This window comes from Somniosus microcephalus, chromosome 29 (assembly GCF_052327205.1).
Source record: "Somniosus microcephalus isolate GS21.2 chromosome 29, FLI_Smic_1.0, whole genome shotgun sequence".
Classification (NCBI taxonomy): Eukaryota; Metazoa; Chordata; class Chondrichthyes; order Squaliformes; family Somniosidae; genus Somniosus; species Somniosus microcephalus.
In genome coordinates, this window is record NC_141015.1 from 42,649,054 (window position 1) to 42,666,243 (window position 17,190).

Here is a 17,190-nt window from a genome sequence, read left to right on the forward strand (position 1 = left end):
CAGGAAATTCTAGAAATACATAGCAGGTCAGTCAGCATCTGTATAAAGACAAGACACGTTGTTGAAGTTTCAGGTATGTAACCATGATGAGAAATTTAATGTAGCAGAGGGATGAGCTGCAATGGGCTGAAGGACCTCTAATCCTTGACTTTTGCTATCTTTGTACGCCAACAGTGGCTGTCATGTAGTGTAGTTGATATGCAATGATGTCCTCATTGCAAATTTCAGACCAGGGCATAGTCATGCAAATTTATTGACTTATAATCTACAAATTTTCTTATTTATTTAATATCTAGTTTCATGTTTTTCAGATCTTATATTTTCCTAATGAACTGCTAAAGACATCTGGAGAACTGATTTGGAACAGGTAAGGAGTTTGAATTATTATATCGAAAGCTTCAAGGGAATGTTTGCTGAAGCAACCTGGGTGACTGGCCTGATGTTAATCCAAACAAAAGCCAACAAAAAGACAGGTGTTAAAGGATGTTAACGTTGATCATAAACCTTTGTAAATGTTTGATATTTTAAAATGGGGGTACTGATGGTGAGACTCCCTCTTTAACTAGAACTTTGACACATATTTCCGATCTGTTGTTACATCATTAGTCACCCCTTGAAGAGCAGGAACAATGGTAAGGGATTTACAGTCACTCTCGAAAACCTAGGGTGGACCTCCTGCAGTCTCTGGCATCATCTGTATTACTCAGTTAGGTGCAAATAAAAATTTACCACAACAGCAACCTTTCATGAGCTCATTCACTATCAATTCCGAAATTACATTTTGAGGAGAGTTAATGTGGCAAATATAATTGTAAAAGGATTAATGCAGAACTGATCTCTGCTTGGTAATGGCAGGCAATTCTTCAAAAGTGACTCAATGCAATCAGTCCTTCATTACTTGGGTTAAGATCCTACCAACTGTATCTTTTATTGAATTTGTTAATTCTTTTGCCTTGAAATCAGTAGCAATTCAAATTTCATATGCTGTTCTGAGACTACCAATGACCCAACATAGTTCAGTACTTCCGCACATACTCTACAGTCTAAGGGCTGGATTTTGTCAATGGGGATGTGATGGAGGCGGGACTCCCACTTTTTGGGTTGTAATCCCGCCTCCATCGATTTGTGGCCAACCCACGCTATTTTCCCTTGATTGACCTTGTTAAGCCCGCCCAGCAGGCTTAGCAGGCCAATTAAGGGACACCTGGCTACTGGTGACATCAGTGATTGACATTTCATCTGTCAAGAGCTTTTGTGAAGCTGTCAAACACTGACAATCTGTCTTCTAACTTGAGTCCTTCTACTCAGACTCAGTTGGAGATCTCTCCAGACCAGAAAGCAGAATGCTGCAGCTTTTGACATTTCAGCGGCCATTCTGCTTTCTGTGCCGGTGAACTGAGGGACTCCCGAGAACTGAAGGAAGGAAGCCTGCAGGAGAAAGTAAAGGTAAGTAAAACTTATTAAAACACTTTACACTTACCTCACACACTTACCTCTGCACACATGCACCCATCACTCACCTGCACAACGGACATCTCGACCCCTTCAGACCGACAGTCCGCCTCGCTAACTTGGCGTGGTTTGGAGCCATCGGGAAGCCCACACTTCAGGACTAAAAATAGGGATTAGGCAAAAAACTGCCTGTTAACTACCTGTTAACAGGCAGTTAATTGGCAGTAATCCCCTTCCTGCCTCCTGGGACATTGGCATGGAGGCGGGTTGGGGGCGGGATGGGTTCGTGCCCCCCGATTCTGCAATTTTCCCACCACTCCCGCCTCCAAACCCGCCTCCACGGGGCTTGGAAATTCGAGCCCTAAGTGTTTCTTATGCTTGGCAGGATAAATCAGCAGGCAGTGAGGAAGAGAGCCGAGTGGGAAGTGTTAGATTAGCCAATTTGTTGATATTACAGGAAACTTTCGATTTACCGGCACCTAAATAACCGGAAATGTCAGTTAACCGGCAAAATTCAGGAGTAGGTTTTACTTCATATTTATTTGCCTTCTTCCATCTGTGCTGTGCAAGGGTGTGGCTGCAGCTGTTGCTAAGCTACAGAGACGCTTGAAACTTGTGTTCATTGTTCTACAGTTGTTGCTAAGCAACAGGGTTTGTTGCTTTATATGGAGCTGTCAGCTCTCCCTATCTTTTACTATAGCGTTCGGTTATCCGGAATTTTTGATGAACCGGCACCACGTCGGTCCCGTCCGTGCCGGATAAAAGAACGTTTCCTGTAGCTTATCTCTGGCCTTTCAGATAATCAGGATCGACTGCAAACCAATATGGTGGGAACATTGTGTTTAATCAGAGTTTAAGATGGAATATAACACACTAGTTATTCAGCAAAAATATACGACCGTGACAAGCAGCTGGTACCCGTCCTGATCGGGCAGACGGCTGGCGTGCGTGAACGGTTCTCTGGCTTGCGGCCTTTCTCCCTCTCGTCTAGAACCTCCAAGAATGGGTTGAGTCTGCTTGCGGATGAGTGTTAGACCAGCCCCACTCTTGTATGGCTCTCCCCTCCACCGTCTGTGCTGTATGGCTCTCCCCTCCACCGTCTGTGCTGTATGGCTCTCCCCTCCACTGTCTGTGCTGTATGGCTCTCCCTCCACCATCTGTGCTAAGGGTTTTCAGATCTTTCTCTTATACTCTTTTTTAGGGGTGGGCCTGATGTAAAATATGGACAGGACCATTTAACCTGTAAGGACTCTTCCTAAACCAAGGTGCCCAATGGCACGTCGAGTTCTTTTGTCTCAACTTCAAAATGAAGATCCTCCCTCCAGGAGGAGTCTTCACAATCATTATACGCTTTATTGTTTATATGTTTTGCCTACCCATCGGAATTTCTCTTATCTCCCTTGTCCCTATCCTCCCTAGTTTGGAGTCAGACATGCCATTCTCGGCCATCAGATGTTCGTAACTGCTTGTTATCAGTTGTTTATGTTCATGCTGTTCATGCAGCTTTAGCTATGTAAAACGAACTATTTCATTAGCAGACTATTGTACCATGGAATGAATCATTAAATTCCCAAAGATATCTTCTATTCTATTCTCATACACTGGTTAACTTACGCATTTTAAAACAGTTTTGTTAAACAAAGTCAAAATCTTAACTTAGCATTATCTAATTAAAAATACATAAAACAACCTTCCTAGCACACAAACAGCAGACAGCTAGCCTGGAAACAAGGTCATATGTGACCATCACAGTGCAAAATGTTATAACATCCACAGGGAGCCAAAACATAAGCAAATTCTAAGCATCTATATAGTTATTCTAACACCAGTCTGAAGAGACTTTTTGTCTCAAGTTCTAATACAGTCATGTAAACACAGTCATATTCACGTCACCCCATATATTTTGGATACCCTAATTTCTAATAGAAGACAGGTAAGGATCGCAATTGAACTTGAAAGAAAGAACTTGCATTTATATAGCGCCTTTCACAACCTCCGGATGTCCCAAAGCGCTTTACAGCCAATTAAATACTTTTGAAGTGTAGCCACTGTTCTAATGTAGGAAACGCGCCAGCCAATTTGCACACAGCAAGCTCTCTCAAACAGCAATAAGATAATGACTAGATATCTCTTCTTTGTTTTATTGATGTTGGTCGAGGGATAAATATTGACCAGGACACTGTGGAGAACTCCCCTGCTCTTCTTCAAAATCGTGCCATGGGATCTTTTACATCCATCTGAGAGGGCAGACAGGGCCTCGGTTTAACGTCTCATCTTAAAGATGGCACTTCCAACACGATCACACATAGTTCACAGATTGCCGCAAGTTTGTCTGATTTGCAACTGTTTTTGGTTGGATCTGGCTTACCATTTTTGTGGCCTAGAAATATTTCTAATTCTTAAACCAAGTCACCATGACTTACAAATTAGTTGTAAAGTTAGTTGTTTTTAAGGGCAGTGGGGTGGCACAGGGAATCACAGACTAACAGGATAAAATTGATGGATAAGTTAATTATCTCAAGTTGCTGTTGTTTGGAGGAGCATCAAGCACTTCACACAGCGATGGAATGAAAACAAAGAGAGTCACCATGCACCATTCTCCTGGTAGGTGGGTAAAGAACAAGATGGGCAGCCTCACATTAGAAGCATTTTAAAAGTGCAAGTAATTTTGCCATTTTTTTCTGTAGTCCAATTTAATCTTTCTGATTACAAAAACAAGTAATTTAATAATAAGAAAAGTTCAGAAGCGATCATCTTGCATTTAAAAGGTCAGTGTGGATGACTACATTCTTTATTCTGGAATGGAAAGTTCAGGTCTGTCTGAGTGGCAATTTATTTCTTAGGGTTATTGTGTAGATGTTCATCCCTGTGATAGAGTTTTAAAAGCTTCACTGGTTGCTTTGGCGACGCTGCAGATCCCAGCAAGCGATGTATAAAATAAGGCAAGCAGGAAAACGATGACTGGAGTGACAGCAGAACAACTGAGATTTAGTTTTCTTTCAGTGAATGAAGCAACTCATGGAGGCACAAATAATGGATACCCTGGAAAGTAATCATGACACGTTAGAAGTCTACATAGTCCTGTAGTAAAACGTACTGTCGAGGATTTTATATGTACAAACATTACTAGGATTCCAATTGTTTTTGTAATAAATTTGTTTCTCTGACACCATGGCAGTATAGGACAGGTTTGATGTACCAGCTGATCTTTTCCTGTTCTTCAATTTTAGGTGTGTATGATTTCAAAATCTTAAGACATTTTTTGGATATAAATCTACTGCTTGGTTTCTAGGTACAATGAAGTAAAGAGGGGACCAGAGCTCTGATGAAATTCTGAAGTGAATGAGAATTGGGCATTTTGTTGTTCATTTACATTACATTAATTTTACCCAATTTGAACTTTTCAATTGAGGTTGGTAACATACATTTCCAAGGCACATCATTTCTCTCTGTGCACAGATGTTGTTCAATTTCTTATCATCGTGGTGAGTGAGCAGTGGCCATCTATAGCTGAAGCTACCATGACTATATCTAGTTTTAGTTAATAAAACTGTTACTTGCCTGGTACAATGGAAGGGCATTTAATCTCTAGCAGTCTACTGTCATCTATGCTGACAGCCTGGGGAAGCTGCAACACAGGACTACATGCATGCTAAAAAGCGGAAGCAGCATGCTTTCAACAGAGCTAAGCGATCCCACAATCAATGGATCAGATCAAAGCTCAACAGTCCTGCCACATTCAGTCGTGAATGGTGGTGGACCATTAAACAACTAACGGGGGGAGGAAGCTCCATGAATATCCCCATCCTCAATGATGGTGGAGCCCAGCATGTGAGTGCAAAAGACAAAGCTGAAACGTTTGCAACCATCTTCAGCCAGAAGGGCCAAGCAGATGATCCATATCGGCCTCCTCCTGAGGTCCCCACCACCACAGAAGCCAGTCTTCAGCCCATTTGATTCACTCCACATGATTTCAAGAAACAGCTGAGCGCAGTGGATACAGCAAAGGCTATCGTGCTGAAGACTTGTGATCCAGAACTAGCCGTGTCTCTAGCCAAGCTGTTCCAGTACAGCTATAACACTGGCATTTATCCGACAATGTGGAAAACTGCCCAGGTAGGTCCTGTCCACAAAACGCAGGACAAATCCAATCCGGCCAATTACTGCCCCATCAGTCTACTCTCAATCATCAGAAAAGTGATGGAAGGTGTCGTTGACAGTGCTATCAAGCAGCACTTACTCACCAATAACCTGCTCACTGATGCCTAGTTTGGGTTCCGCCAGGACCTCAGCTCCAGATCTCATTACAGCCTTGGTCCAAACATGGACAAAAGAGCTGAATTCCAGAGGTGAGGTGAGAGTGACTGCCCTTGACATCAAAGCAGCATTTGACTGAGTGTGGCATCAAGGAGCCCTAGTAGAACTGAAGTCAATGGGAATCGGGGGGGGAAACTCTACTGGCTGGGGTCATACCTCGCACAAAGGAAGATGGCTGTGGTGGTTGGAGGTCAATCATCACAGCCCCAGGACATCGCTGCTAAATTTCCTCAGGGCAGCGTCCTAGGCCCAACCATCTTCAGCTGCTTTATCAATGACCTTCCCTCCATCATAAGGTCAGAAGTGGGGCTGTTCGCTGATGACTGCACAGTGTTCAGATCCATTCGCAACTCCTCAGATAATGAAGCAGTCCATGCCCGCATGCAACAAGATCTGGATGACATTCAGGCTTGGGCTGATAAGTGGCAAGTAACATTTGCGCCACACAAGTGCCAGGCAATGACTATCTCCAACAAGCGAGTGTCTAACCACCACCCCTTGACATTCAATGGCATTACCATTGCTGAATCCCCCACCATCAATATCCTGGGGTCACCATCAATATCCTGGGGTCACCATTGACCAGAAACTTAACTGGACCAGCCACATAAATACTATGGCAACAAGAGCAGGTCAGAGGCTGGGTATTCTGCGGTGAGTGTCTCACCTCCTGACTCCTCAAAGCCTTTCCACCATCTACAAGGTACAAGTTAGGAGTGTGATGGAATATTCTCCACTTGCCTGGATGAGTGCAGCTCCAACAACACTCAAGAAGCTCGACACCATCCAAGACAAAGCAGCCCGTTTGATTGGCACCCCATCCACCACCTTAAACATTCACTCCCTCCAGCACTGGCGTACCGTGGCTGCAGTGTGTACCATCCACAAGATGCACTGCAGTAACTCGCCAGGCTTCTTCGGCAGCACCTCCGAAACCCGCGACCTCTGCCTCCTAGAAGGACAAGGGCAGCAGGCGCATGGGAACACCACCACCTTCAAGTTCCCCTCCAAGTCACACACCATCCTGACTTGGAAGTATATCGGCCGTTCCTTCATCATTGCTGGGTCAAAATCCTGGAACTCGCTCCCTTACAGTACTGTGGGAGCACCTTCACTCCAAAGACTGCAACGCTTCAAGAAGGTGGCTCTCCACCACCTTCGCAAGGGCAACTAGGGATGGGCAATAAATGCTGGCCTTGCCAGCAACGCCCACATTCCAGGAACAAATAAAAAAATATCTATATTCCTTGAAAATCTAATCTCTGGCAGTCTAGTGTGTATTTATTTTCCAAGTTAGTGTTGGCTATGTTTTTGGGTCTTTTCTATCCCACTTTCTGTAGATATTTTGGTTTCCAAATTTTAGATCACTCTCCTAGGTGTGTCCCAAATTGCTATGCTTTTGAGAATGTCTTCAGTGACATTGCTAGCTGGGTAAACTTTTGATAACATGCCCAAGATAATAGAATAACCTTTCCATTGATTATTTTTAACTACTGGAATTATCCATACCTCTATAAGGTCTCGCACCCTAGTTATCACTAATTAACCCCTGTTGCTCAATACGATCGCATATACTATATCTCATCATAGTTTCAAACAATTTTCTGCTGGAGTTCTCTCCTCTAATCCATTTTTCTGCCCTTTCCCTGTATCAGTTTATACTCTTCCTTTACAAAATTTGCAGATGACACAAAACTTGGAAGTATAGTGAACAGTGAGGAAGATAGTGATAGACTTCAAGAGGACAGAGACAGGCTGGCAGAATGGGCGGACACGTGGCAGATGAAATTTAAAGCAGAAAAATGTGAAGTGATACATTTTGGTAGAAAGGATGAGGAGAGGAAAAACAAACTAAAGGGTACAATCCTAAAGTGGGTGCACGAACAGAGAGACCTGGGGGTATGTGTGCACAAATCATTGAAGGTGGCAGGGCAGGTTGAGAAAGCAGTTAAAAAAGCTTATGGAATCCTGGGCTTCATGAATAGAGGTATAGAGTTCAAAAGCATGGAAATTATGATGAAGCTGTATAAAACACTGGTTTGGCCTCAACTGGAGTATTGTGTCAAATTCTGGGCACAGCACTTTAGGAAGGATGTGAAGACCTTAGAGAGGGTGTAGAAAAGATTTACGAGAATGATTCTAGGGATGAGGGACTTCAGTTACGTGGATAGACTGGAGAAGCTGGGCTTGTTCTCCTTAGAGCAGAGAAGATTGAGAGGAGATTTGATCGAGGTATTCAAAATCATGAGGGGTCTGGACACAGTAGATAGAGAGAAACTGTTCCCATTGGCAGAGGGGTCGAGAACCAGAGGACACAGATTTAAAATGATTGGCAAAAGAACCAAAGGTGACATATAAAAAAAAATTTACGCAGCGAGTGGTTCGGATCTGGAATGCACTGCCTGAAAGGGTGGTGGAGGCAGACTCAATCATGGCTTTCAAAAGGGAATTGCATAAGTACCTGAAAGAAAAACATTTGCAGGGCTACGGGAAAAGGGCGGGGAGTGGGCCTAGCTGAGGTGCTCTTGCAGAAAGCCGGCACAGGCTTGAAGGGCCAAATGGCCTTCTTCCGTGCTGTAACCATTCTATGATTCTATTATTCTATGATTTAGCCAACTCTATTTAAATGATGTTATAACCTTTGGCTCAATAGCCACCTGTGATTAAGCATTCCAGGTCCCAGTGATCTGTGTGAAAAAAATCTTCTAACATTCCCTTTCAATCCTTACAGATATAATCCTCAGCTGATGCCGCCTTGCTTTCAATTTGCCAACCAGCAGAAACAATCTTTCATTTTCTACCCTCTCAAAGCCTTTCAGAATTTTAACATTTCTTATGTTTCCCTTTGCCTTCTCTGATCAAGTGAGAAAAGCCTCAATTTTTTGAGCCTTACTTCATAATTATTCCTGGTATCATTCTAGTGAATCTTTGCTGCACCCTTTCCATGGCTCTAATATGCTTTCTACAATAATTTGGTGAGCACTTGCAGCTCCTCAAAGAGAGGGGAGCAATTTGCCTCCCAATATTTTTGGCAACATTACTTGGAAGCTCAGCTCTGAAGAGCCAGTGCCTGGATATGGCCTTGCTGCAAGACTCTTGGCTGAGTTTGGAAGTCAAAGCCTCCTCATCAATACATCTGCACGACCTGTCCTTCACTGACTCTCAGAAAAGCCTGGCAGTAAATTGGTTACCTCCTGGTGCATGAAGTGATCAAGAGCAGCTATCTGTAGTGCTAAAGGATGGCATTTTTATTGGGTGGCCTGATGTGAAGGGAATGTAATCTCTGAGGCTGAAACTATAAACAGGGTGTTCAATAAGATTCAGTACAAAGTTTCAAAGAGCTGTTTTTATTTGCATGCCTCATATAACATTTCTCATTCAAAGAATGCAGGGCAGGTACTGCCTTTCAAGATAGGAGTGAAGAAAATGAAGGTAAGCTACCTCATTAGGCTCATTAGGTGCTTTAAGACAGGAGTTATGCTAAGTGTCTTGTAACAGAGCAACATTGGTCAAATCCTAAGAACAAGATTTGTGCCTACCTCCTCACGTGGGAGATGAAATGCATGTTGGGGAATATAAATAAAATGGGAGGGGGCAGGGGGAGAACAAAAATAAACGCAAAATGAAAATTGAAGATCAAAATTCAATTATGTTTTTGTAAAGGATGAGTTCAACAATAAAATTAAATGAAAAAATTCATCATGTACTTTAGCACGATCAGCTTCTTATACCAGAGAAAGAATATCCACTGCTAATTCTTCTTGTGTTCTGCTGTAAGGCATTACTGAAATGTGGAAATAAGAAATACTGAGCAGAGCAAAGGGAGCTATCCAGGAAAAACAACATTTTATTATTGCCAGAAAGGAAGAATAAAACAGATGTATTAAAATGCACAATGCACAAAGATTGTAAATTTAATAATTGCAAAAAGCCTTTATTTACAGCTGCTTGGTTGAATAATCACCCTGGTTTCAAAAGGATTCCCTGAGCTTACACAAACACATAATTTATTGGGATGCCCATTCCTCTGTAGGTTACTTTTCTTTGCAATAGAAGACATGACATTCTGCCTATGTAACAGGCATTTCAATTATAGAGGAAAGTCAAAATTATAATAAAGCAGCATATGTAAACCAAAGCTAAATATCATACTTAGGAACGGAGGGATCTGCAGGACCAGAATAGACTATTGCAGCTCAACTGGATAGCTCTATTACTTCATTAATATAAGGGTAGGAATTACAACAGGCACTGATATTGCATTTATGCTTCCCACACACATCAAATTGGGTTAACATATTTAAATAGCACAGACAATAATTTGCCATCAGCTTGTTAAGCATTCGTTTGGGAACTGTGCTGATCATCATTTCTATATTCTATTTCATTTCCTGTGCTTCTTTAGTCTTGACAAAGGGTTCACCCGAAACACTGACTCTATTTTCTCTCCACGGATGTTGCCTGGCCTGCTGAGTTTTTCCAGCATTTTCTGTTGTTATCATTTCTACAGTTTCACTTAACCTAACGAATATACTGAATAGATTTAATAAAACTGGAGCTCATGTAAATCACAAATACCTTCTGTATTTTTTTGAAACTAACAAGCACATTTTTTGAGTTGATGGAAAGTTTTCTGTTACCAATGTTGCCACCACTTTCTCCATCTTACTCCTGTTACACAGGCAAAGTAAAAATGTAGAAATAGCATACTGGCATTTTGAAAAGACTGAAATCACTCCTATGCAATAGAATATGAACTTTAAGTAAGATTCTGTCAGAAGATAGTACAGGTAATGCAATTGGAGAAACATCCTCGCAGTGGGGTTTGCTAGTGCTGTTGGGAAGGATTTAAACTAGTTTGTCAGGGGGCTGGGAACCTAAGTGTGGGCCCAGAACGGAGAGAAACAAAGTTGGAAGTGCAAGTTAGAAAAGTAGTCAGCAAAACTAGTAGGGAGCAGAAACAAAGGCTAACAGTAAAGAGGGTCAGAGTGCAGAAAAATATTAAACAGGCAAAGTTGAAGGCACTTTATCTAAATGCACGTAGCATTCACAACAAGGTGGATGAATTAATGGCACTAATAGAAGTAAATGGGTATGATGTAATTGCCATTACAGAGAGCAGGGTAACCAAAGCTGGGAACTGAATGTTCCAGGGTACTCAACATTTAGGAAGGACAGACAAAAAGGAAAAGGAGGTGACGTAGCGCTGTTAATAAGGGATGAGATCGGTACGGTAGAGATAAAAGATCTTGGCTTGGCAGATTGTGATGTAGAACTGGAATCAGTTTGGGTGGAGCTAAGAAACAGCAAAGGGTGGAAAACATTGGTGGGAGTTGTGTATAGGCCACCAAACAGTAATGGTAATGTAGGGCACAGTATCAATCAAGAGATTAGAAGTGCATGTAACAAGGGCAATACGGTAATCATGGGGGACTTTAATCTACATATTGACTGGGCAAATCAAATTACCACTAATGGTGTGGAGGGCGAATTCTTGGAATGCATGCGAGATGGTTTCCTGGATCAGTATGTGGAGGAACCAACCAGGGAACAGGCTATTCTGGATCTGGTACTGTGAAATGAGAAAGGGCAAATCAATAATCTTGTAGTAAAGGGGCCTTTAGGGACAAGTGACCATAATATGATTGAATTTTACATTAAGTTTGAGAGTGATGTAGTCCAATCTGAAACTAAGGTCTTCAATCTAAACAGAGGAAACTACAAGGGTATGAGGGACAAGTTGGCCATGGTAGATTGGGAGACTACACTAAAAGGTATGAAGGTGGACATACAATGGCTAACATTCGAGGAAATAATGCATAATTTGCAACAAACATATATTCCTCTAGGGCATAAAAACCCAAAAGGAAAAGTGATCCAACCATGGCTAAGAAAAGAAATTAAAGGTAGTATTAAGTCAAAGGAGGAAGCTTATAAAGTTGCCAGAAAAAGCGGTCAGCCTGAGGATTGGGATCTTTTTAGAAATCAGCAAAGGGGGACCAAGAAATTGATAAAGAAAGGGAAAATGGAATATGAGCACAAACTAACGAAAAATATAAAAATGGATTGTAAAAGCTTCTATAGGTATGTGAAAAGGAAAAGACTGGCAAAGGTAAATGTAAGTCCTTTACAGTCAGAGACAGGAGAATTTATAATGGGGAATGAGGAAATGGCAGAGAAATTAAATAAATATTTTGTTTCTGTCTTCACGGAGGAAGACACAAAAAACCTCCCAGAAATACGAGAAAACCAAGGGTGTGACGAGAATGAGGAACAAATAAATTATTATTAGTAAAAAAGCAGTACTAGCAAAATTAATGGGACTAAAAGTTGATAAATCCCAAGGACCGGATGACCTACATCCTAGGGTTTTGAAAGAGGTGGCCATTGGAATAGTGGACGCATTGGTTGTCATCTTCCAAAATTCTATAGATTCTGGAACAGTTCCTGCAGATTGGAGGATAACAAATGTAACCCCGCTATTTAAGAAAGGAGGGAGAGAGAAAACGGGGAACTACAGACTTGTTAGCCTCATATCAGTAGTTGGGAAAATGCTGGAATCTATTATAAAGGATGCAATAACTGGGCACTTAGAAACTAATAGTAAGATTGGGCAGAATCAACATGGATTTATGAAAGGGAAATCCTGTTTGACAAACCTATTGGAGTTACTTTGAGGATGTAACTAATAGAGTAGACAAAGGGGAACCGGTAGATGTGTATCTGGATTTTCAGAAGGCCTTCGATAAGATCCCACACAAGAGGTTGGTGAACAAAATTAGGGCACATGGAATTCGGGGTAATATACTAGCATGGATTGAGAATTGGTTAACAGACAGAAAACAAAGAGTAGGGATAAATGGGTCTTTTTCAGGATGGCAGGCTGTGACTAGTGGGGTACCGCAAGGATCGGTGCTTGGGCCCCAGCTATTCACAATCTATATCAATTATTTAGGTGAGGGGACTAAATGTAACATTTCCAAATTTGCTGATGATAAGTGGCAGTGTCAGTTGCAAAGAGGATGTGCAGAGGCTTCAAGGGGATCTCAACAGGCTCAGTGAGTGGGCGAGAACATGGTAGATGGAAGATAACGTGGATAAATGTGAAGTTATCCACTTTGGTAGAAAAAACAGAAAGGCAGAGAATTTCCTAAATGGTGAAAGATTGGGGAATGCAGATACTCAAAGGGACCTGGGTGTCCTTGTACATGAGTCACTGAAAGTGAATGTGCAGGTGCAGGAAGCCATTAGGAAGGCAAATGGTATGCTGGCCTTCATTACAAGAGGATTTGAGTACAGGAGTAAAGAAGTATTACTCCAATTATATAGGGCCTTGGTGAGACCACACCTGGAGTACTGTGTACAATTTTGGTCTCCTTACCTAAGGAAGGATATACTTGCCATAGAGGGAGTGCAACGAAGGTTCACGAGATTGATTCTTGGGATGGCGGGACTGTCGTATGAGAAGAGATTGAGTAAACTAGGCCTGTATTCTCTTGAATTCAGAAGAATGAGAGGGGATCTCATTGAAGCATACAAAATTATGACAGGGCTTGATAGGATGGATGCTGGGAGAATGTTTCCCTTGGCTGGGGACTCTAGAACCAGGGGCCACAGCCTCAAGGTAAAGGGTAGGCCATTCAGGACTGAGATGAGAAGAAATTTCTTCACACAGAGGGTTGTGAATCTTTGGAATTCTCTACCCCAGAGGGCTGTGGAGGCTCAGTCATTGGGTATATTCAAAACAGAAGTCGATATATTTCTGACTAGTAAGGGCATCAAGGGATATGGTGATAGGGCTGGTGAATGGAGTTGAGGCAGAAGATCAGCCATGATCTCATTGAATGGCGGAATAGGTTTGAAGGGCCGAATGGCCTACTCCTGATCCTATTTCTTATGTTCTTATTTCTCAAAGATAATTACCATCCGATAAAGGAATTTTTGGTATATTAGACAATGGCCCAGAAATTCGGGTCCCAACGCGTGAGTATGCACGGGGTACTCACGCGTGGACTCGATGGAAGTGCCGGTTTCTTGCATGCACTACGCATGCGCGGGAAACCGGCACTTCCGATCCTCTGAACGAAGGGGTTCAGAGGTCGAACGCGTGCGCGCGGGAGTCTGCGCGTGCGCTTTGAACTTACGTTTTTTTAACAGGATTTTCCGTGAGGGTAAGTCTTTAGATTTTAGAAATGTAAAAACCAGGCGTAAGGATTGCATTTTAAAAGGTAAGTGGTCAATTAATTAAAATTAAAACATTTTTTCCACAGGTTTATTATTTTTAAATACTTTAAAGCAAGGTAAGTTTATTTTTAGCCCCTTTTTTATAAAATTATTTTTTTCAAAAATTTAAATTATTGTTTAAAATAGTTATTTAATGTAATTTATAGTTTATTTAAAAAGTGTGATTTAAAAAAAAAATTATTTGAAGGTTAACTACTGTTTTGGGCCCTCAGCATTCATACGTTTTGACAGGTCTTTCTGTCAATCTTATGAATGGGCTTTTCCCTCCTCCGATTGGCTGCCCATGGCTCACGTGATCCCAGGGGACGCATTGCACTAACTACGCTCCTGGGACACGCCAGCACAGCGCGCCGGCCTCTGGGCCAGGCCCCGGAGAGGAATTCTACGCAGGCCCAGAGCTCAACTGCCGGCGCGCTACGTAAGTGTAGGTCGGGGGCTTGCACCCGCGGGAAGCCCCCGACCCGAATTTCTGGGCCATTGTGATTTATGAAAATAATACAGTAGATATTTTTTCCCAGAAGCATATATTATCTGATTTACAAATAATGTCAATGGGAATCAGGGGGGAAATTCTCCACGGGCTGGAGTCATACCTAGCACAAAGGAAGGTGGTTGTGGTGGTTGGAGGCCAATCATCTCAGCCCCAGGACATCGCTGCAGGAGTTCCTCAGGGCAGTGTCCTAGGCCCAACCATCTTCAGCAGCTTCATCCATGATCTTCCCTCCATCATAAGGTCAGAAGTAGGGAGGTTCGCTGATGATTGCACAGTGTTCAGTTCCATTCGCAACTCCTCAGAAAATGAAGCAGTCCATGCCCTCATGCAACAAGACCTGGGCGACATTCAGGCTTGGGCTGATAAGTGGCAAGTAACATTCACGCCACATAAGTGCCAGGAAATAACTATCTCCAACAAGTGAGAGTCTAACCACCTCTCCTTAACATTCAACGGCATTACCATCGCTGAATCCCCCACCATCAACATCCTGGGGGGTCACCATTGACCAGAAACTTAATTGGACCAGCCTCATAACCACTGTGCATTCGTAATAAGGTGGATGAATTAGCTGCGCAAATAGAGGTAAACGAATATGATTTGATTGGGATTACAGAAACATGGCTCCAGGGTGGCCAAGGCTGGGAACTCAACATCCAGGGGTATTCAATATTCAGGAAAGATAGGCAAAAAGGAAAGGGAGGTGGGGTAGCATTGCTGGTTAAAGAAGGGATTAACACAATTGTAAGGAAGGATATTAGCTCTGATGATGTGGAATCTGTATGGGTAGAACTGAGAAATACCAAGGGGCAGAAAACGTTAGTGGGAGTGGTATATAGACCTCCAAGCAGTAATGCGGAGGTTGGGGATGGCATTAAAAGGGAAATTAGAGAAGCGTGCAATAAGGGCACAGCAGTCATCATGGGTGACTTTAATCTACATATAGATTGGGCTAACCAAATTAGTAACAATACTGTGGAGGAGGAATTCTTGGAGTGTTTAAGGGATGGTTTCCTGGACCAATATGTTGAGGAACCAACCAGAGATCAGGCCATCTTAGACTGGGTATTATGCAATGAGAAAGGATTAATTAGCAATCTTGTTGTACGAGGCCCCTTGGGTCAGAGCAATCATAATATGATCGAATTCTTCATTAAGATGGAGAATGAAGTCGTCGACTCAGAGACTAGGGTCCTAAATTTAAATAAAGGAAACTACTATGGTCTGAGGCGCGAGTTGGGTAGGATTGATTGGGGAATGTCACTGAAAGGGTTGACGGTGGATAGGCAATGGCAAACATTCAAAGACCGCATGGATGAACTACAGAATTTGTTCATCCCAGTTTGGCATAAAAATAAAACAAAAAAGGTGACTCAACCGTGGCTAACAAAGGAAATTAGGGATAGCATAAGATCCAAGGAGAGGACATATAAATTGGCCAGAAAAAGCAGTAAACCTGAGGATTGGGAGCAGTTTAGGATTCAACAAAGGAGGACAAAGGGATTAATTAAGAAAGGGAAAATAGAATATCAGAGTAAGTTTTCAGGGAACATAAAAACTGACTAAAAGCTTTTATAAATATGTGAAGAGAAAAAGATTGGTGAAGTCAAGCACAGGTCCCTTGCAGTCAGAATCAGGGGAATTTATAATGGGGAACAAAGAAATGGCAGACCAATTAAATTCATATTTTAGTTCTGTCTTCACAAAGGAGGACACAAATAACCTCCCAGTGATGTCGGGGAACATAGGGTCTGATGAAAGGGAGGAACTGAAAGAAATCAGTATTTGTAGGGAAATGGTGTTAGGGAAATTGATGGGATTGAAGGCTGATAAACCCCCAGGGCCGGATAATCTACATCCTAGGGTACTTAAGGAAGTGGCCCTAGAAATAGTTGATGCTTTGCTGGTCATCTTCCAGCATTCGATGGAATCTGGAACAGTACCCATGGATTGGAGGGTAGCGAATGTTACCCCACTATTCAAAAAAGGTGGTAGAGAGAAAACGGGGAATTACAGACCGGTAAGCCTGACATCGGTAGTGGGGAAAATGCTAGAGTCCATTATAAAAGATGTAATAGTAGAGCACTTGGAAAACAGTGACAGGATCGGACAAAGTCAACATGGATTTACAAAAGGTAAATCGTGCTTGACTAATCTACTGGAATTTTTTGAGGATGTAACTGGTAAAATAGATAAGGGAGAACCAGTGGATGTGGTGTATTTGGACTTTCAGAAGGCTTTTGATAAGGTCCCGCATAAGAGATTAGCGTGTAAAGTTAAGGCACATGGGATTGGGGGCAAGGTATTGACTTGGATAGAGAATTGGTTGGCAGACAGAGAGCAAAGAGTTGGAACAAATGGGTCTTTTTCCGAGTGGCAAGCAGTGACTAGTGGGGTACCGCAGGGATCGGTCCTTGGGCCCCAGCTATTCACAATATATATTAATGATCTAGACAAGGGAACTAGATGTAATATCTCCAAATTTGCAGACGACACCAAGCTGTGTGGGCGTGTGTGCTGTGAGGAGGATGCTGAGAAACTCCAGGATGGTTTGGACAGGTTGGGTGATTGGGCAAAAGCATGGCAGATGCAATATAACGTGGATAAATGCGAGGTTATCCACTTTGGTGGCAAAAACAGGAAGGCAGATTATTATCTGAATGGCAATAGATTGGGAGAAGGGG

The 17,190-nt window shown here is 42.4% G+C and overlaps 1 long non-coding RNA gene across 1 annotated transcript in view; it reads left to right on the forward strand.

Moving 5' to 3' along the window:
- Positions 1-309: 309 nt before the first annotated feature.
- Positions 310-17,190, forward strand: part of LOC147098691 (uncharacterized) — a 170,244-nt gene continuing 153,363 nt past the window's right edge. Inside the window, exon 1 of the long non-coding RNA XR_015074217.1 lies at positions 310-367. This is a non-coding gene — a long non-coding RNA (uncharacterized LOC147098691). The remainder of the gene's footprint in view (positions 368-17,190) is intronic.